We start from the raw sequence: 22,586 nt of genomic DNA on the forward strand, positions 1-22,586 counted from the left end.
AGTTTTATTTATTTCTTATATATTCGGGTTCTGGGTGTTTTTTGTTTTCAAGTACAGGTTGCAGATCTGAAGGTGAAGTTTGATTTGAAGCCAGATCTAGGCCCTGGACAGTAAGATCTGGCCTCAAAACTAGCTTTTGCAGGGTCATTATTTCACAGTCCAAGGGTTTTAAAATATTTTAAATCTGGAAATAATTTTACGAGGGTTTCATTGATAAATCTGAAGCACAAGTGTGAAATTTGTTTTTCTGGGTTTGTCTTGAGTTTGGGCTATAGTTTCTCTGTCTTCCTGAGGTTTTCGAAATTGTTTTTGTTGCCTGGGGTTTTCAATAGAAAATTTCGGATTTGTTTCGCTGCCTTGGGTTTATTCTTGCTGCGTTTTTTCTATTCTCTGGGAGATTTCAAATTTTTTCTTATGTTTTTGTTTCCTTATCTTCATTTCTGCGTCCCCTTGACTTGCATCTGCTCCCTTGTCATTGCCCTCGCTACTCCTTTAACCTGCAAAAAATCAAAATGGCAGCCAAGCCCGCAGCTACAGCTCCCACGTAATTTCCTTAACTTGCAAAAATTGTTGCCTTTCCTCAAACCCGTCTTCCTCCTGTGTGAACTCCTCTCCTTTGCCGCAACTCCCTGCCATCATCCGTCAACCTGCACACATTCCTCTAACCTGCTCATCGAACTCTCCTTCCGCTGCTGTAACTTCAATCAACCTTCGATTTCATTTACGTTTCCTTTTTTTGTTTTGTGTATTCGTAGGGTTAAGGTATTGTGTTTCCTTTTCTTTTTTAACTTTGGTGTGTTCGTAGATTAGGTTTGACATATTTATGATTTTTGTTCTGTTTTGATTTATTTTCATTTTGTATTTTAAATCTAAAATATAAAGAAACAAAAAAAAAAAAAAATTGTTTTGTTTTAGCTTTTATTTTGTTCCCTTTTTTTATTTCCTTTTGTTTTATTTGATTTTATTTTACATAAAAAAAATCATAAAAAAAAAAAAAATCTTAAAAAAAAAAACTAAAAAAATATAAGGGGATTCATTTTTATTTTTTTATGTGACTTTGAGATATCCTAAAAAATTTAAATCAAAAGCAAATTTTCGCATTAAAAGATTTTAATTTTTTTTTGTGGCCTCTGGCCCATAAATTAAAAAAAAAAACATTATTAAATTCTTTTGATTTTTTTTGTCACATTAAAAAGTCTTAATTGATCATTTACCGCATTAAGTAGTGCTTCATAAAAATTAGCACATTGAAAAAGTTTTCCTAAGGACTAATTAAATTTGTCAATCTTTAGTTCCTTCTTGGTGTTCTTTTCACGTGTTAAGGGTAAAATCGAAAAGAGAACTTTTGTGGGTATTGACATTTTCTCATTTCTCTATAGTTAAACGCACTTAAATTTTTTGTATCTAAAGGTTAACTATAGGAAAGTGGTAAATTTTCCTAGATTTGGGTCACTAAGCATAATCATTTTAATTCTAGGGTTGGAATTGATTAGCATTTAAATTTCATGGTGTTTTAAAGTATTTGGATCTCTAGAAATTTAATTGCTAGAATATTTTGCGTCTATCGTCAGTGCTTGAATTATTTGATGGTTGTTACATGTTAGATATTTCGCGAATATTTTCAAGTAATTTTTAAAGTGCTCTGTCGTGGAATTATAATAGATTGCATATCTTTGTTTCCTAAGCTGAGTATATTTTGAGCATTTGTTGACATTGATATTAAATTGCAAAGAAGTTTTTGTTCTCTTTGAGCTATAATTGTATCAGAAAGATTTAAAATAAGCTTGTGGTTTAATTGTAATATTTTCAGGGGTTTATTTTTTAAGTCTTCATCCAATAAAGCGAACATTTAATTTTGGTGATTGAGGGCTTTTGCGACACAAGTGTTTCTAATCCTCGAGTCTAACTTCATCCCATCATCTGGTGCATTTGCATATAAGTTAGCTTTGCATAATAAAATTTACTTCCAAGCATAAGCTTGGTCGATAGAGACATAGGTATCCATCCATCTTTGCTTGGGAAGCCTGCTTTTAATAGTACTTAAAACGGTGACCTTGCAATTGTTAGAGTCATAGCTCTCTGCAGTGCCAAAGGCACCGGGTATGTTAGATTTTTTGGAGAGGTATCGTTAATCACACCTTAGTGTGTTTCGCCTTATCTTCTCTCTACCAATTACTACGAAATCAGGCTCAACATAGAAAGGATCAAAGGATTCACATTTAAGTAGGCATTTAACTAAAATTAACCAAGATTCTTACATCTCACATTAGTTTTATGATCTACATTTTATATAAGATAGTCATTCATCTAAGTAGCAGTCGCTAATCAATTATATGGTCTTAATTTCCCTAGCAAGATCGTTGACTCCATAAGGCACTGGTATCAATCGTTTAAAATGTAATCAAATCCTAAGTCTTGCTAAATTTTAATCAAGTACTTGGTCGCTTCACTGTGTCTCCCGAACTGGTTGGTTCCCAACTAGTTCTTCTTCATTCCAATTTTCCATAGGGTCTAACCCCCTTAGCCTGTTGTGGGAGACAACTTAAACAAAGAGATTGGGGATCAGGGTGACAACCCCCAATCTGAGTGGTTGTCGTGGTGCCTAGACATTCTGTCCGACAACATTTTTTGGCGCCGTTGCCGGGACAAAGTTTTTCCTGTCCTTGGTCCTCACGACATTCTTCTAATCATCTAATCTTTTCCGCCATTCATTAGCCCGTCAAGCGACACAACATTTTTTGGCGCCATTGCCGGGGATAGAGTTTATCTATCCTTGGTTTCTTCGACATTCATCTCATTTCATTTTTTTCATCCTTTCACCTCTTGCCAAGATAAGTTCCTTCTCCATGGTTCCTTAATTTTGGGTTATTTCGAGTTAGATTTTTGTCCGAGTGGCGACTCCACTTCCCCTATCTTGTACAAGAGTGTATGCTAGAAGACATCCAAGCAGTTTGGTTAATCCTGTTCCTGATCCTAAAAGGGCTCTCAGAGTACGATTACACAAACTCTCTTCTCATACCCTTCTTGTTAATCTCGGACAAGAAGCTCTCTCTGATATCCATTTGCTTTTTCCTAACCCGGTTGAACACGACATCATGAACATATTTGCCCCTTGTAACTTTGCTACCATTCAAGGTTATCCCAATGATCTTCCAAAACATGGGATGGATAAATTGCCTTCCTTTTAGGGCAATAATGCAGTTAGTGTTAATGCTCATTTGAAAGATTTTAGTTATTGGCTGGGAAGTATGTGAGGGTTGCTGATTATAATCATGAAGATGTAAAAATGACGCTTTTTGTTCTTACCTTGGAGGGTGATGCTTTAGATTGGTTTATGGAGAAGCCTCATGATTCATTTGATTCTTTGCAATCGATTATTAATGCCTTTAAGGAAAAGTATGGAGATAAGAGAGAAGAAAGGCATCTCGTAAAAGCTATCAGTATCAATAAAAAAAGAGAAAATGAGACCGTAGAAGAATTTAAAAAGAGGTTCAATGATATCATTAAGGAATTACCTCAAGATTATAAACCTCCTGATAAATCTCTTCCGGACTTCTATATTGATGCCTTTAGCCGTGATCCCTCTTATGAGTTAAGACATGCGAAACTTCCTGATTATAGGGATTGTCAAGATTTAGCGGTAGAGCTTGAAAAAGATAAGAAGGCATCTGGGAAGTCTAAAATCCCAGGTTTTGATAGGGCTTCAACAAAATTGAAAGAACCTAAAGGAAAAGAGGTTAAAGAATCTGATGATGACCCTATTCAAAAATTACTGCAAAAAATTGAAAGCATGGAGCTTAACCAAGCGAAATTAATCTCTAACCAAGCTAAGGAGATAACTACTTTGCAGAATAGGTTGGTTAAATGGAGAGAGCTCAAATGCAGAATTTCCAGCCTAGAAATAATAGTAATATGAAATAATAATTGGCAGAAGAAAGGTCAATCTAGTGAGTAGAGACCACCTAATCCGCTTGAATCTACTAATTTGGTTGATGATGCTCCGCCTTATTGTTGGGATTGTGATGCTCTTCATGAGGAGGCTACTTGCCTCACAGTTAGAAGGATTTTGGATAATGGAATGTTTGGGGAAAGTAATCAAATAAATGTAGTGGGTAAAGAGTTTTCTTTGTCTATGGAAGATTGGATGGAGGTTAAGGAAAACATCGAGATGTTATGCCTTCCACATCAGCTTTTAGTATAAATAATTTTGAGCATGAAAATGATATGATGATTAAATTATTTGGTGAAAAGCCTTCTCCAGAGCAAGTCATGGAAATTGCTAAAGATAAGGGTTTAACTTATCAAATAAGGGATAAAGATCAAAGTGGAATCAAATTCCCCCCCGAAGTTTTAACCCAAGTTCGAGCTCTAGATTAGATATCGATTTGGGAAGTTGGTTTAACAATGCAAAAATCTGGGTTCTTGTCGCCAAGATTGCAAAGATTCCTTCCCAAAGAGCTAAGTTACTAAAAGCTATTGAAGCTCCTCAAGTAAATGTTTCTCAACAGAAGGCACCTGAAGCTGATTATCAGGATGCTCCTATACATTTGCAAAGTTTGGATTCAGATAACAAGGATCATCAGCCATTCTTTATTACTTTGATGGTTAATGGATATAAATTGAATAATTGTATGCTGGACTCTGGTGCATCAACTTGTGTCATGACCAAGAGGGTCATGGAACAACTTAATTTAAGAGTTTCTAGGTCTTACTACAATACAAGTGCCATGGATTCTAAGAAGATTGAAGTTCATGGGTTAATCAAGGATTTGCAAGTTCATTTATCGGTTTACCTTGGCATTATGATTCTTATGGACATTGTTGTTGTTGATGTGCCTAATGCTTGGGGTATGCTTTTATCTAGAAAATGGGCCTCTAATCTAGGAGGGAGTATTGAAATGAATTGGTCATATGCTACGATTCCTTCTCCTAGAGGTGATGGGTTTGTAAGACTTAATAGAGAGCCCAAGAAAAGATTCCATGTTGAAGATCCTAAGAGACCTCGTAATGAGATAATTAAGGAACAATTTGACATTGGGAATTATGATATTTTGTCTAATTCCATGGTTCTTCCCGATGATAAGGTTGATAAAAAGATTGGGATTTCAAGGATTTAGTTTGGTACATGTATTTTGATGGTGCATCGTCTCGGCATGGTAAAGGTGCTGGAATTATATTAAAATCTCCCCTTGGTCATATTTTCAAGTAATTGTTAAAGTGCTTTGTCGTGGAATTATAATAGATTGCATATATTTGTTTCCTAAGCCGAGTATATTTTGAGCATCTGTTGACATTGATATTAAATTGCAAAGAAGCTTTTGTTATGTTTGAGCATTTGCATATAAGTTAGTTGTGCATAAATTAAAATTTACTTCCAAGCATAAGCTTGGTCGATAGAGACATAGGTATCCATCCATCTTTGCTTGAGAAACTTGCTTTTAATAGTACTTAAAATAGTGACCTTGTAGTCGTCAGAGTCACAACTCTCTGCAGCATCGAAGGCGCCGGGTATGTTAGATTTTCAGGAGAGATATCGTCAATCACACCTTAGTGTGCTTCGCCTTATCTTCTCTCTGCTAATTACTACAAAATCAGGCTCAACACAGAAAGGATCTAAGGATTCACATTTAAGTAGGCATTTAACTAAAATTAACCAAGATTCTTGCATCTCACATTAGTTTTAGGATTTGCATTTCATATAAGATAGTCATTCATCTAAGCAGTAGTCGCTAATCAATTACTTGGTCTTAATTTCCCTAGCAAGATCATTGACTCCATAAGGCACTGGTATCAATCGTTTAAAATCTAATCAAATCCTAAGTCTTGCTAAATTTTAATCAAGTACTTGGTCGCTTCATTGTGTCACCCGAATTGGTTGGTTCCCAACTAGTTCTTCTTCATTCCAATTTTCCATAGGGTCTACCTGTAATGACAAAACACATTAACTAGAATCTGAAATACAGAAAGCCTGAAGAATTTAAATTTGTACTTACCTTATCTGCTGTTGATTCTGCTGGTGATGCCATGGCTATTTTGATCCAATCTCCAGGAGACCAATACCACCCAACCAGACTGAGCAACCTAGCTGCTCAATCCAGAGAGCTGCTCAACAGAAGCTCTCTGTCCCTCCGTGCCCAGAACCTCAGACGACTCAAAGCTCTTCCAATAGATAATTAACTTCCTCCTGGTTTTCTCCTGGTGAATTTCTGCTCCTGGTTCTTGCTGCTCCTCTCTTGTTTTTCCCCCTTCTCTCGATTCAGGCCTCTGCTATTTATTTACGGGCCTGGCGGTGGCCGCCCTCCTGCCTGCAGCCACCGCCTCCCTGCGACTTGACACGCCCCCCATGCATATTAACTCTCAGATTTTTTTCAGGCAAGGTGCGCTCTGCAATCAATTTCCAGTTGGTTTGGACGCGCCCTTCTTTAATGGTTTCAGTAATGAGTTTTAAGTAGGCTATCGCATATATATTTTCATAAGTCCAGCATATACATTTACATATAATTCATAAAGTTCCATTTATTTACTTTATAAAATTTATATTATAAAGTTCTATTTATATGCTTTATAAAATTTACATTATAAAATTCCATATATATACTTTATAAAATTTATATTATAAAATTAAAGTATATATTTTGTAAATTTAATATATATATATATATATATAGAAAGTTTAATTATTTATTTTATAAAATTTTAACTTATATATGTTTATAAATTTAAATTGTATTTATAAACTTAACATATTTATTGCTTACATTTCATCACATCTGTTTTATTATAAAGTTTAAAACCTTATATAATGGATCAATTTAGCGGGGTCGTTACACTACCCCCCCTTAGCCTGTTGTAGGGAGACAACTTAAACAAAGAGATTGGAGATCAAGGTGATAGCCTCTGATCAGATTCGTTATCGTGGTGCCTAGACATTCTGTGCGACAACAGACCCCACAATAGATAACTCATCACGGGTCTCCTGAAGCTTCGTGAGGAATGGATCCAAACGCTCCCCCTTCTGCATATGAGCAGATCTCAACTTCTTCTCCAAGTACATCTTCCGCTGCTCGGAAGATCCCTGATATAGCGTAGACAACGCATCCCACATCACCTTGGTAGTCCCTCTGCTAGTGATGTGATAGACAACATGATGCTTCACTCCGTCGAGGATCATTCTATTTGCCTTTTCCATTTTAGCTTGGTACGTCTTCAACGGATCTGCATCTACAGGCACAACCACCACGCTGTCGACATATGTCTTGAGGGCATACTCATCTAGAAGATTTGAAGAAAGATGTAGTCGTCATTGGGACAAGTTCCAAGTCTTTGTCTAACAACTTCTTTTAGTGATTACTTTCTTCACTCTTGCTTGGGCTTTGTCTTCACCTGATCTCTGATACCATTTTAATTTTAGATAACAATGGTATGTTCTATGCTTAAGACAATTTACTTCAATGTTCCTTTAGTAACCCAATGACAAATTCCAATTATATCCAGTAGAAATCACATTAACTTAGAAACATTGATAGTAAATGCAGATAGAACATAAAATCATATGCAGAAGATAAGCCAAGACAAGAGGACTCAAGATGTGGCGGATGCCAGGGACAAACCCCAATGTGTAGAAACCCTTTGATCAAATCTTCTTATTATTCTTCAATAGTTCAACAAAGAGAGAGAGTACAAATATCATAAATACAAGCCCAAAAAAAATCTGCCAAATCAGCAGTCAAATCAGCGCTAACTAGAAAGTCAACAATGGTCAAAGTTGCCCCAAAACATCCTCCAAACAACAATCCAATTCGGCCTTCTAGGAGAGTCAAAATCAGCCCATAAACCCAGTGAAAGGAGAGAGAAAATGTTGTTGCAATTTTCTACAGTCAAACCTAAAGTCAACCTAAGTCAATTTGGTCAATGCCCTGAAAACTTCGACTTGTTTCACCCAGAAACACTCAGGCTTCTGCCACACGTGTGAAGGAGAGAGAGAGAAAGATCTGACACACATGCAAAGAAAGAGAGATGCCTCCAAGTTGTATGAACCAATCAAGAGAGAGAAGAAGATGTGATGAGATGATGTCCAAATGAGGAAAAGGTCTCTCCTATTTATACACTTCGTTGAGGGTGAAAAGACACATCCACTGCGCTTCATGAGCCTACATTTGGCTGGAGTTGACCTTGATAATTTGTCCATAAGAAGAATAAATTCATAATTCCATTTTTTCTTGTCAGGATGAGATGATTTTGATATCAAAATTGTACCGCTCCAAAAGAGGAATCCAATTGAATAATCATCCCCATCATATGAATTTTCCTAAGGTGGAATTTGGCCCTAGTTTCCAATTTTAACAATGGTACAACTGTGGGGCCGGCTCGGCATGATGAACCAAATGCATCTTCCTCGTCCAATAGGTGAATCTCGAGCAATCTCTAACCATCTCTGGGGATCCATGGAGTGTTGTCTACTGTTGTGGAGGCCCATGGCTCTCTACACACACCCTACATGTGCCAATGTAGCCCTCTGGAGAGTTAGGACCCCGTATAGGGAGACCAAACTCAGAATGGAAATCATTTGCAATCCTGCATAAGATCCAATGTGTCCCCTAGCCTTCCAGCAGAACAAGTCATTAAAGTAATCGGGTAAAAGATCTTACAAACCAGGGACAACAGGTGGACACTTCATAATAGCATGCCCTTCCATAGTAGGCTTTGACATGTGCCAATGTCTCCAAGCCCCAAAGGGGGTTAACCAGGTACCTTATTAGGTGGTTTCTACCTTTAGAGGGGATAGCATGTCCAAGGTACACCCTTCAAATGGTGGTGGCATGTGACAAAGAGGTGAATTGAATAAGAAATGAAGAGGGGTAATCTTGGGCCACATATCGGGGTACAAGGGTATCCAGAGAAAGGGAAGCCCACACCTGGGTATATAATGTATAGGAGGGAGCAATCATTGTACATGAGGTGCCCCAGCCTTGATTTTTCCACCCTTCTTTATATGCCTTTTACCTTTTATGATTTTTCTTTAATTAACTGCTCAGGGCTCAAAGGATAAGAGCGTGATGTGTAAGATATAGCAGTGAATACTCGTTTAGGGTAGGGTGGTTCATTGCCTACCAGGAGTTGGGACAATCATGGGTTCCTGAATGATGAAGGAGACTCATCTAGGGCCTATGGAACTAGGGTGATGGCCATAGATATGGGGTAGAGCTCATGTATTGGATTTTTCCCACGTGCTAAATATATTTGTCCCAACCATCTTTTGCATCTTGTGGTACATTTTCCTATTGAATGTGGCCATTTATGCTTTTACTTTTTCTTTTTAGCTGCTTCAACCTTCAGGGCATCGATCCATCACTGACCTAAGGTGGGGGCAAGGGAAAGGGAAAGATAACCCTGTGTGGACCCAGTGAGGAGAGGTGGACCTAGGTGGGAAAGATGATGAATGGGGTTATAATAAATGGAAGGGGAGTGATATATGTGGACGAGAGAGTGGGTCCATGCAACCAAAATCAAGTTTTCCCATGTAGTACCACCCTAAACCCAAATGGTCATTGAAAGAGATCCCACAGGACTAAGATCCAAGGGTAGCATCCAAAAGAGGTCTAGGGGACAGAAGCGCAAACCTAGCCTACTCTTTCTGCCGAATCTCCCCATTAGTTCATGCCTAGAAGTGTCCATGATAAGTAAACTCAATACTCAATTACCAAATGAAAAGACATACTTTTAAGTTTGGGAGCCCCACCTTTAAACATACGATCAAGACAAATGGGTGAGGGACCACATGGCTAGCTCAGGTGACAGAGAAATGGCACAACGAGCTAGTTGGTGGTTGCAAGGGGTTGTTGGCTGCCGTTTGAGGACCATCTTGGAGAAAAAATTTCTCTTAGGGATATCACCCATGAAGTGGTGGGTAACAGGGCTTCTATATCTTTGCAAGGCTTCTTGACTCATAATAGCATCACATCATATCGAACTTTGACCTTATTGGATCTTGATAACACTACAAGTAAAAAAGACATTGGTGAGGGGCGAAAAATGTCACCATAAGCTCATTGGTGACGGTCAAAAGAGCATTCGTCACCAAAAACTGAACGTCACCAAAAGTATAGGTGTTGTAGTGACATACAAAGTCCGTCACTAATAATGATTTATAATGACAGATAGCGACCGTCACCATTTCATATGAGCAATGGTGACAGACCATAGCCTCTGTCACCAAAAACTGAACATCACTAAAGGTGGTGTTGCCAAAAGTATAGGTGTTGTAATGACATTCAAAGTTCGTCACCAATAATGATTTATAATTACGGATAGCGACCGCCACCATTGCATATGAACAATGGTGATGGACCATAACCTCGGTCACCAAAAACTGAACGTCACCAAAGGTGGCGTCGCCAAAAGTATAGGTGTTATGGTGACATTCAAGGTCTATCGCGAATATTGATTATAATGACGGATAGTGATAGTCACCATTTCATATGAACAATGATTTATGGTGATGGATCTTTAATGGCAGTCACTATTGGTGCATATATATTGTGACGTTCGTTAACCATCACCAAAAGTCGCATCGCTGGAAGTATAGGCGTTGTGGTGACATTTAAGGTCCATCACGAATAATGACTATAATGATGGACAACGATCGTCACCATTTCATATCAACAACAACGATTTATGGTTATGGACCTTTGAGGGTCGTCATTGTTGATGCGTATATATGATGGCGTTCGTTGACCATCACCATTTCATATTTTTGGTGAGGGTCGAAAAATGTCACCAAAGCTCATTGGTGATGGTCAAAAGAGCCTCCGTCACCAAAAATTGATCGTCGCCATTCCATATGGATGTCAGGGCACGATGGAATTGAACCACCAAACTCCTACTTGTAAAGTAGGTGCTCTTCCATTGAGCTAGCACCCTTTAAAGAATTATACTTTTAAAAATTAGACCTTGAAACTTCATAAATTGTAAATTCTACAACTTTCAATAAATTAAAGTCTCGACAATATTTTACTAAACAAGCAAAGCAACATCGAAGCTGCAGGTCCCTACCTAATGGTTATTGAAGTTATGAAAAGTGGGTGGAGGGAAAAATAGTTTTGTATAAGAGAATCAATATGTTCAGTTGAATACTCAATTAGAAGTGAAACTCTAAAGACATTTATAACCTATAAATGACCTATAACTAGCAAATGCACCAAATATTGCAAAGGAAATGTCATAAGTGGATAGCATATGGAAGAAGAGGAGGTAAGGACTTGGAACCCTTGTACATCTTGGCATGCCTTAGCACTTGGCACATCTTAGCTTGTTTGACATGTCTCCATACTATTTGGCACATGTTAACATGCCCTAGCATTCCCTAACACACCTTGGAAGTCATGACCTCACAACTAGCATTACATTTTTCCATGATTTGGGAACATTACATTCATTAGAACACCTTGGCACTCCCTAGTTGTCATGCCCTTTGTTATCCTCCATAGTGTCCTAGGTTGATGAGGAGATTGATGGAGGTAACCATAGACCAAGCTTTTAGTTTGGTAGCTAGCCCTACCAAACCAGAGAGGGCTTTCTCTATGAAATCACAGCAAAGAGATGACCGGAATGTAAAGGATTTTAGGATAGATAGCTAAGCTCAAGCGGGTTTTTGGAAAATTTAGGGACTTGGAACTCTGTCCACTGGTGTCTTGTCTGGCAGGGACTTTGTCAAGGAGGCAGGGACTTGGAACTCTATCTAGGATAAAGCACCTAACATGCATGACAGAAGCTCCCTAAAATAGAGTACCTCCTACCTAGAAGAGTGTCCCCTACTCAAAATATAGAACCCTTCTCTACTATGCACTTTTCTTAAAGATAAATCTCTGCATAAAATAGTACTAAGAAAAACACCTAAATTAAGAAAAGTGAGCATCTAAGTCAAACGATAAAAGTATACTAAATATGGCTCTATATAAGTTTGGGAAAGACTAGACAAGCATGCTTGCATACAACAACCATAATATGCCTAAAATCGATGTGATTCTTTCATCCTTGCTATACTGTCACAACAAAACTAGAATCTATAGCATGTACCCCAAGGTTGTATGCATCTATTGAAGGTGTAGATTCAAAGGATCTGCTGAGATGAAGTACTATTGAAGGAGAAACACCTTCAAAACAACAGATAAAGTTTAATGTGAATTCAACCCATTTGCACACAGACCAAGGCTGCTATTGGGTACACTTCTCCGCTGAATGGAAACTGCAATGTATTGTAGTGCTGTTGAAGAAAAAACACCTTTAGTGCAACACGGATAAAACTCTAACAGATATTGTCATTGTGGCCTCAGTTGTAGATGATCTCATCAATATAGGTAATAACTTCGATAATTGAAAAACCAAAAGGTGAGATGCATAGATCATTTGAAATGACAGATTTGGGCATACTTTATTATTGTTTAGGAGTGTTAGTATAGAAAATGCAAGGTAGCATGTTGCGTCTTTATGTCACAGGCCAAGGATGCGAAGAAATACATAAAATATTAAATAGCATGGTATAAGTCGATTGCAGGTTATTTTGAAACATGAATGGAATTCTCCTTGTGCGGGTTCTAATCTAGTGGGTATAACTTTAAATAAGAAATTGATAGTTGTGGGGTTGGAATTGTCTCACAATTCATGAAAAGTCCCAAATTTGTTCACTAGAAAGAAGTAGAGTGAGTCGTCAGGTTTATGGAAGGGAACACCCTATTCGCAAGAAGATAACTTGAAATTAGTCAGGCATATTATTTCTCGTCTTCTTGTACGTGTGTGATTTGAAAATATAACCACATCCAAAGACTCAATAACAGCTCTGGTAAAGTTTATAGATGTGAAGCACTTCTGAGAAAACCCATTGCTTAATGACAATTGAGCGAGGAATATGTCGAAGGATTCAATCTTGCACTCAGTCATAAAAAGGAAGTTGGGGTATCCAGCATCTTGCCAACAAACCGACTCCAACCATAATGTGAAAGGCAAGTTAACTATGAAACCTCTTTCCCACTTTGTAGTATTGTTGCCTCTTGAATTCCAAAAGGTATCTGGCTACTTAGATCCACAAAACTCGTGCCAGGTAAACTCTGCATGATACAATTGTGACGTGCAAGGTTGAAACACGCTCTAGTTTCCCTCTAAAAGAGGGTCAGTCAAAATATTATGACAATCTTAACTGTAATTTGATCATACATTATTGAGGTATTGCATGGAATAAACAATATACTATCAATGCACTAATGGAGAACTCAAAATAAACGAATTTCTTATTGCTACAATAGTGCCACTCTTGGGATTCTCGGATAAAGCACCTAACCTGCATGGCAAAAGCTTCCTAGAATAGAGCACATCCTACCTAGAAGTGTGTCCCCTACTCAAAATATAGAACCTTTCTCTACTGTGCACTTTTTTTAAAGATAAATCTGTGCATAAAACAGAACTAAGAAAAACACCTAAATTAAGAAAAGTGAGCATCTAAGTCAAAATATAAAAGCATACTAAATATGGCTCTATTTATGTTTGGGAAACACTAAACAAGCATGCTTGCATACAACAACCACAAGATGCCTAAAATCGATGCACTTCTTTCATCGCTGCTACACCCTCATAGGAAAACTATAATCTACAACATGTATCCCAAGGCTGCATGCATCTACTAAAGGTGCAGACCGAAAGGATCTACTGAGATGAAGTATTGTTGAAGGAGAAACACCTTCAAAACAATAGATAGAGTCTAATGTGCATTCAACCCATCTGCACACAGGCCAAGGTTGCTACTGGGTACACTTCTCCCCTAAATGGAAACTGCAGTGTATTGTTGCTCTATTGAAGGAGAAACACCTTCAGAGCAACACGGATAAAAGTATAACATATATTGTCACTGTGGTATCAGTTGTAGAAGATCTCATCAATATAGGTAACAACTTCAATAATTGAAAAACCAAAAGGTGAGCTACATAAATCATTTGAAATGATAGATTTGGGCATACTTTATTATTTTTTAGGAGTGTTAGTATAGAAAATGCAAGGTAGCTTGTTGCATCTTTATGTCACAGACCAAGGATGCGAATAAATATAGAAAAGATTAAATAGCACGGTACAAGTCGATTGCAGGTTATTTCGAAACAAGAATGGAGTTCTCCTTGTGCAAATTCTAATCTAGTGGGTTTAGATTTAAATAATAAATTTATAGTTATGGGGTTGGAATTGTCTCATGATTCATGGCAAGTCCCAAAGTTGTTCACTAGAAAGAAGTAGAGCAAGTCGTCAGGTTTATGAATGGGAACACCCTATTCGCAGGGAGATAACTTCAAATTGGTCGGGCATATTATTTCTCGTCTTCTTGTACTTGTGTGCTTTGAAAAGCTAACCACCTCCAAAGACTCAAGAACAACTCTAGTAAAGTTTATAGGTGTGAAGCACTTATGAGAAAACCCATCACTTAATGAAAATTGAGTGAGGAATATGTCAAAGGATTCAATCTTGCACTCAGTCATAAAAAGGAAGTTGGGGTATCCAACATCTTTCCAACAAACTGACTCCAACCATAATGTGAAAGCCAGGTTAACTGTGAAACCTCTTTCCCACTTTGTAGTATTGTTGCCTCTTGAATTCCAACAAGTATCTTGCTGCTTAGATCCACAAAAATTGTCCCAGGTAAACTCTGCATGATACAATTGTGACGTGCAAGCTTGACACACACTCTAGTTTCCCTCTAAAAGAGGGTAAGTCAAAATATTATGACAAGCTTAACTGTAATTTGATCATACATTGTTGAGGTATTGTATGGAATAAACAATATACTATCAATGCACTAATGAAGAACTCAAAATAAATGAATTTCTTGTTGCTACAATAGCGCCACTCTTGGGATTCTCCAAGGAGCCACTAACTTATACACATTTGGAATCTTTACTTGGTCCGTATAAAGATTAAGCAATGGTAGTGATCACTCTTTGCCCTCCCATGGAAGGTCTATACAAAGTCAACAATAAATTGATTTAAAAGTGAGGTATATGCCTGACAAATAGGAGTCTGACTCTTCAACTCTAATTTAGTGGCAAGGAAATATTCAACTGTAAATGTCTGATCTTCTACAGTGTAAATTTCTAGATAAATGGCTAGCCTAAATCTGTCCATTGTCCACATATCCCAAAAAACCATGTATGTCTAGACTCTGGTTGTGTGTGAGAGGGGAGATCACATAAATAATCCATTTAAAAAAAAAAAAGGTTAAAGCACAACATTCTATGGAGAATTTTTTTAAAATTTTATTACATACCTTAGAAAGTTTGAAAGGACATAATTGAAGCTTCCCTCTCCTTCCACACTTCATTAAATATGCCCCTTTTCCAATGCAGATGTGGCTTGCAGAATCACAATCAACAAACATAATATGAAAAGTAAGTTTAATGAATTAAAGTAGATTTGTTATACCTCAAGCAAATGGACTCTGAGAAATTGGATTCATTCTCTACAAAAGATGATATAGCAAGATCTAATCACATTTTTAACTGAAACAAAGGTAAATTGGATTCATGCTCTGCAATAGACGATATAATGAGATCTAACGACTTTTTCAACTCAAACAAAGGTAAGTTGAATAAGCTCAAGCTCCAAAATGATGGCATCCAACTTCTGAGTGGCAGTCACTGTGTATATCTAACTAGAGGCTATAACATAAAGATATTTGTTATATGTGAAGATAAAAAAATGAAAGGAAAGTGAAATTTTGACCATCAACTATAAGTTCCTTTCAAGGACTAAATCAAACCATAACATTGTTATCAAGATAATCAACTCACCGATGCTAGTACGCTGCTAGTAGTTTCATGATAAAGCTCAAACTTAATAAACTTCAAACAACATAAATTAACCAACAATATGTCTGAGGTTGGTTACCTAAGGATTATATCATACTAAATTACCTTTTGCATCTAACATTGAAAATGACTGTGAAAGAAATGAATACAAATCAGTGATTATGATGGATGCACGTGATGAAATAAAATAAAAAAAGACCTTTCTTCTTGCTACTGATGAGCCTTCTAGGGGTTTCTTGGATGAAGTTGATCCTGGTATGCTTCTGAAATCAAGGAGACACTTTCTAGCTACTCTGGTTTGACGGACAACAACCCTAATGCTTATGAAAATGAATATGGAAAGCAATAAACATCGATGAACCTGGTCTTGAACTCTAATATGGAAAGTATTTTAAATTTCTACAGCTAGCAAAGGGTTTTCCCAGTTGGGTTCCCTAGAAAATTTTGTTTTTTTTTCTATAGTGTGACTGTGTTTTATTTCTGTTCTATTCCACTGCAAATTGGTAGAGATATTTTTTGTCTTGGTGCAACAATTAGTTTCATATTTATTCATTCAAGCAGTAGCAAAATTTCAAGGAAATTCTACAGAAGGGACAATTAATCTATATTTGCACTTATATCTTTTGCAAGTAAAATTCACAACTAAATTTTCATCCAAAGTGTTTAGGTTACTAGCAAGTGGTATCACAGCATATCTCAACATTGCAAGGCATAAATCATACTATTCAATAAGGTTGAGACTTGAGATACAAAAATCTTCCCAAGTTATGCAAGCAAGAAAACTATTGATTTTCAGTTCTAAATCTATCCAACCAGAACAAAATTATGCCATTTTCAACACCCTCTAGTCAAAGCTATTCTTGGCCTCATTCAACTCAATTAAGAATATATCAATCTCGTTGAGATTTCTTCTTTGGTTCATGCTTCTAAGTTATATACTTATGCAACCTAATATATCATTTATGTTAAGTGATTATTCATTCAAAATTATTTAGTCTGTCCAGTGCATCTATCTAATTTTCGGATCAGTTTTTGGGCAGACTTTATCAGACATTTGCAACAAAAAATAGAACACTGTTTTAGTACCTAGTGTTATAAAACTCTAATCTGGAAAAAGTATTTTGGGTTTTTTCCCTAAAAATATTTACAAAATTTTCAATCCCAAAGCCATTTCAGGGAGAATTTTAGTCAAGGAGAAATTTAGTATTATTTTTGGAAAATTTGAATGCAACTAAAAAAATTTCTTCCCTTTTTCTCAAAAGATTTCAGCACCAAATATGAGTGAATTCACAGAACTTAAGATTTGGAAATAATTAAATTTCACTTCGCTTTTTCAGGACCATATATGAGAGAATTCACAAAACCTGATATTTGGATTCTGGAAACACTTAAATTTCACCTCATTTATTAGGATTGGAAGTTCCTTGAGATGCAAACATGTAGCATTAAGGATCTACTTTGCTTGTTTAAGGACAATGTTCGTTTTATAAATAGTGATACAAGAATCCTTGTATACATGCCTGACACAGTTCTTTGGTCACAAGTAATGAAACTGAACTCCATCAATACATAACAGACAAGGTAGAATGTAAGAGAGCATCTACTTTTCAACATATACTCTGACAAAATAAACATCTATACGGTCATATAAAGTTGTCACCACACCAAAAAAGGAATTAAAAACCAAAATAAAAATAGGAACAGGCTTGGATTGTTATGGTTACTCTAGCAAAATGTTAAACAGGATCAATATGTTAATATGGCAAATAGTGTAGTTGATTATGATTTATTGAGCCCAAGGGGTTAGCTCAACCAAATGTCATTAATGTTACTGGGTATTTGGCTAGTTCTGTGCTAGCAAGTGCCCTGTTCGAAATCCCTTGGGTGAGGTGCACTAGTCAATGCCAATGGGTTTACCAGGGATGCCATCCATGAATGTGGGGAAACATCCATTGGGATTCCCTAGAGAGTTTTTCTTGGAAAGAATAAAAATAGGATTTCCTAAAGAGAAATTTTGAGATGCATACAGTGTACACCCAGTAAAATCAACTCTATAGAGACAAACCATAAAAGAAGGAAAAATACAGATGCTTTTACCTATGTTCCCTTGTGAGTGTGCGCTTCATGTGAGATTTTACCATGGAGATCACATTCTCCTTTGCACCTTCAACTTTGTGGACTCCATTTTCATGAGGTTTACTAAATGAATTGCCATTGTTTAGCTGATGATGTAAACGGTTACTTTTCAAATAATCCTATACCCAATATCTCATTAGAAACACTAGGTGTTGGTAGCCTATTATTTCCAACATCCCTACATGAGATCTCCTCTGTTATCCTTTCTGGATTTTCCAAATAGTTAGTAGTTGCAGGAATGTGTCTATCTTGACTATATCTAGTTCTTGATCATACATGAGCAGTTAAGATGCTTCCGCTCACAACAATTGACCTTGCATTGCCCATCAATTCTTATAAATCATTTTTTTATGACCAGAAGATGATCCCTGCCAATGTCTTCCATCTTTATGAGAATTAGCCAGACCTATATTATCTTCTCTTGATGCTAGAGTACGTTCCATCATTGCCCACGCCTGATCAACATCAGATTTAACTGTATAATTTTCCATCTCTAAAACATGGGCTAAATTACTTCTTCGAGCTGATTCACGAAAGAGAAGCGACCTGTTGTTGGGTGTGGGTTGTACAATTGCATCAGTCCCATCTCTGGCCCCAAATCAAGGGAAGAGCTAGGTGAAAACTGCTAAAAGCCTCTTCCTGGTGCAAACCAATTGTCATGTAAAGCTTGTACATGCTCTTGAAGTATGTGCTGACCTGAGAGAGTTTTTGTCCGTACAATGGATACTTGGGATGTAGACCCAGATACTTTAGTTTGCCTAAGTGAAGCCCTTGTTGCATCTAGCAATCTAGGAGATGGATTTGGAGTGCTTCGTCGCAAAATCCTTCTGTGAATTGTTCTTACATGAGTTGGCCTTGTCTCTGCGAGAGGAGCAGAAGAAGAAGAAGGTGGTGATAAATTGAGCTCTAAGTTTATTCTTTCTACAACCATCCCAACTGGAGCATCTTCCACAAATCCTCTGATTCCTAAGCTTCATCCCCATTGTCAAAATCAAGCAAAAAATCCTCAACATCTTCATCATGTGTGCTAGACTGCCTTGACAATACCAAACTCCTTCAGGGATAGCCCTTCCAAGGCCAACACAATATGTATGATATGTTGAATCATAGCGATCACACAATAATAAAATATCACCATCACCAGCCTCATTACAATCTAAGCAAACTATATTTACATAGGGATCAAGAAATCCCATCACTTCTTCTTCTAAAGGTTGATATACATGCCAAACAGAACCAAATCATATAAGAAAATCGTCCTTCAAATGCAAAACCAATTGCTTAAACTTCAACCCTATGTATGCAAATAAATAATCATGCTTCGAAGGAAAGATAATAAGATAAAGGCAGCCAAATATCTTTAAGAACACCAACAAGGTGTTGCAGCTAGAAACTAATATCACCAAATTGTAAATCACCAACAAACACAAGGATTGATAGAATTAAAGGATGAAATAAAATGAATTAGACTTGGGGGAACTCAAATGTATATGTCCTTAAACATGAACCTATAAATTCAAAGAACCCTGATAAATAAAGATTACTGCTGCAAATAGAACATAAACTACTCCAAATAGTTATTGGGAAAATAACTAAATTCTAGCATTCAAACAAGGGCATAAACATGTTGTCAAATGGAAAAGTCGAAAGCAGTTAAAAACATCAAGGGCATGTTGCAAATCCAATTCCTATCATTGAAATGAAGAAAACTACCATTGGAATCTCAGGGTTGGATCCACTTCTCTATTGAATCTATTCATTGACTTGTCTACTCAATCTGTTATAATTGCACCAAATGGTGCCACATGATAAATAAATTGTAACTTCAACATATATTTTCAAACAAAGGCTATCTGCTAGACATTGGAATGAGTGATGCAAGAGCATCCCCAGTCCATTAGTGTTCTTGCATCACCAAAAACGTGTTTAAATTCCAGCATCTCGTTCATGTTTAATCATCAATTTCTGCTTGTGAGACTTACATGAGCCCACAGGAGATCACTCTTAGTTTCACCGACTCCCACTTTAAACATGACATTTCTAAAAATAGCTGGAAGGAAAGGCAAGATACAGTGTACTTAGTTTATTCACCCATTACACTGGAACCACAATAAAAACAAGAGGAGTTGAGATGATGGATTGCTGCTACTGGAGAAATAAGACAAAAACAAAGAGATACCGAATTAATAGAAATACAACAAGGTGCGATGGCATGGCATCACAGATCTTGTTGTTTCTAGAAACATCTTGCTGAATGATGAAACAAAAATCAACTCCAGCAATAATTAAGACATTCATTGCAAAGGAGGAGATCACTGAGAAAGAAATTTTAACATAGACCAAAAATCACTAGGCTAAAGTGGAAGAATTCGTTGAGGAAAACAAATTAAGAGAAGCAACAGACTCTCTCGAGAAGAAGGCACCAACTTCCACAAATGAAATTGAGCACAATAATTGGGAAAGAAGATCCTTGGAGCAGTTGAGGCATATCACTGGGCAATTGAGGAAGATCACTCCACCAAAAATGAAGGAGATTGTTAAGGAATAATCACTTGAGCAGCAAGAAGGGTAAATTCCTGGAAAGAAAACTAGCATGGAATCTGTGCCTAAACAAGAAATCATGCAACCCATTGTTGTGTGAGAAAAAGAGTATTTATTTTTATTCATCCTTTCTTAATCTCGTGCATGAGGATCAATTTCCGCTGCAGAGTGAATGTAATTGAGTAGCATCACTGTTATTTCACCGATTTACTTGAATGTTATAATACAAATCAATGATAAAATCCTCATGTGGAATTGTTTGGCTTATGTTTAGTGATGTACATTGATTGTGATTGACACCATCCACTGAGATGGCTAGTAAATTTTATTTCTTATCTACCTACAGCAGATTAGTATGCATTTGTCCAGGTTTTGCATTTTCCAACACCCTTCGATTAATATTAAAGCAGGAATAACCTGCATTGAGGCAAATCCAACAACAGAGGGAGAAAAAATTTTAGGCATTTCTTGTCTGTCAAGAAAAACCCAGCAACACTAGGGTTGTATGGTTTCTCTGATTTTGGGAATGGGAGAGTTTACGTTTATTGTATGTATGCTTCTTCTGATTGATCTGTGTTCCTTTGTATTGGTTGAATAACAACCCCTTGTTTTAACTTATCACAATGGTCCCATGCTCACCAGTAGTCCTACTGTGGATGTTCATCTGATTTGGTATGGCAGATTCAACCCTGCTCAGCATTCCATTGTGGCATATTTTGTTTAGTCCTTGGAAGCCAGCAAGACCCTAGAGCCTCTTTGTACAGCTAGTGTAAAACCACTCAGAGATACCGTGGTCAGTCCAACAAGGCCATCACCATGGAAAATACAAGGCTAGGAAAGCAAAAGTTGGATGTTGGTTATTCCCTCGGCATATCTCTGAAGCGGAGCCAAATTATAGCTCTAGTGCAAGGGGAAATTGCTTCCAAAGCTCTGCTGGAGAATGGCAATGTCGTGTATTTGGTACTCACGTCTGATGATGTTACTATAGAGGGCTTTTGTATTCTCCACAACTACAATTGAGCACAATCATTGGGCAAGAAGATCCTTGGATCAGTTGAGGCATATCACTGGGCAATTGAGGAAGATCACTCCACTGATAATGAAGGAGATTGTTAAGGAATAAACACCAAGAAGCAAGAAGGGTAAACTCCTGGAAAGAGAACTAGCATGGAATCTCTGCCTAAACAAGAAACCGTGCAACCCATTGTTCTATGAGAAACAAAGTATTTCTTTTTATTTATCCTTTCTTAATCCCGTGCATGAGGATCAATTTCTGCTGCAAAGTGAATGTAATTGAGTAGCATCACTATCATTTCACTAATTTACTTGAATGTTATAATACAAGTTTAATGATAAAATCGTCAGGTGGAATTGTTTGGCCTCTGTTTAGCGAAATACATTGATTGTGATTGACACCATCCACTGAGATGGGTAGTAAATTTTATTTCTTATCTATAGGTTTTGCATTTTCCAACACCCATCAATTGGTATTAAAGTAGGAAGAACCTGCAGTGAGGCAAATCCAACAAAGAAGATTTTTTTCTCCCTCCTTTGTTGCAAATCCAACAAAGGAGATTCAGGGGAGAGAAGCAGCTCCAGGATGAGAACTGGCAATATGATGTCCAGAAGCCTGTTGTGAAAAGAAAAAACATGGTATGTGGAGGAGTGGACATGAATTGGAGAAGCATATATCGAAGAAATGCAAACATTACAGAGATGTTGAGAACAATTACTACAACACTAAAACCATAGAAACAACCCAGTTGAGAAAAATTATAGCCAAAGTAAATGATGGAAGTGAACATGAAGGGAAACAAGGAAGCCTGAGAGGAACCCTGAGAGAAGAACTAGAGGACTCTCTTTTAAAATAAAAATGTGATAGAAAACTTTAGGTTGCTAACTTTGTTGTCTATCTAGTGAAAGATCAGTTGTTTATATAGATAGTCCAGAAAGGCCCATCAATATATATATATATATATATATATGCCAGAGAGCTTAAAGACTAGAAATTAGAAGCTAGACATAAGAACGTCAATTGGAGCCCTATGAAGTTGGTGGGTTAATTTAGCA

General features: G+C 37.0%; 1 protein-coding gene across 1 annotated transcript in view; it reads left to right on the plus strand.

Annotated features, from left to right (window-relative positions):
• The window catches only part of LOC149236472 (beta-amylase 2, chloroplastic-like), a 336,854-nt gene that overhangs the window by 262,624 nt on the left and 51,644 nt on the right, over positions 1–22,586 (plus strand). The window lies entirely within an intron of this gene.

The sequence above is a fragment of the Pinus tabuliformis genome, chromosome 8, assembly GCF_031772625.1.
Source record: "Pinus tabuliformis cultivar Carrire ecotype Pingquan chromosome 8, CPIR1, whole genome shotgun sequence".
In the NCBI taxonomy this organism is placed as follows: domain Eukaryota; kingdom Viridiplantae; phylum Streptophyta; class Pinopsida; order Pinales; family Pinaceae; genus Pinus; species Pinus tabuliformis.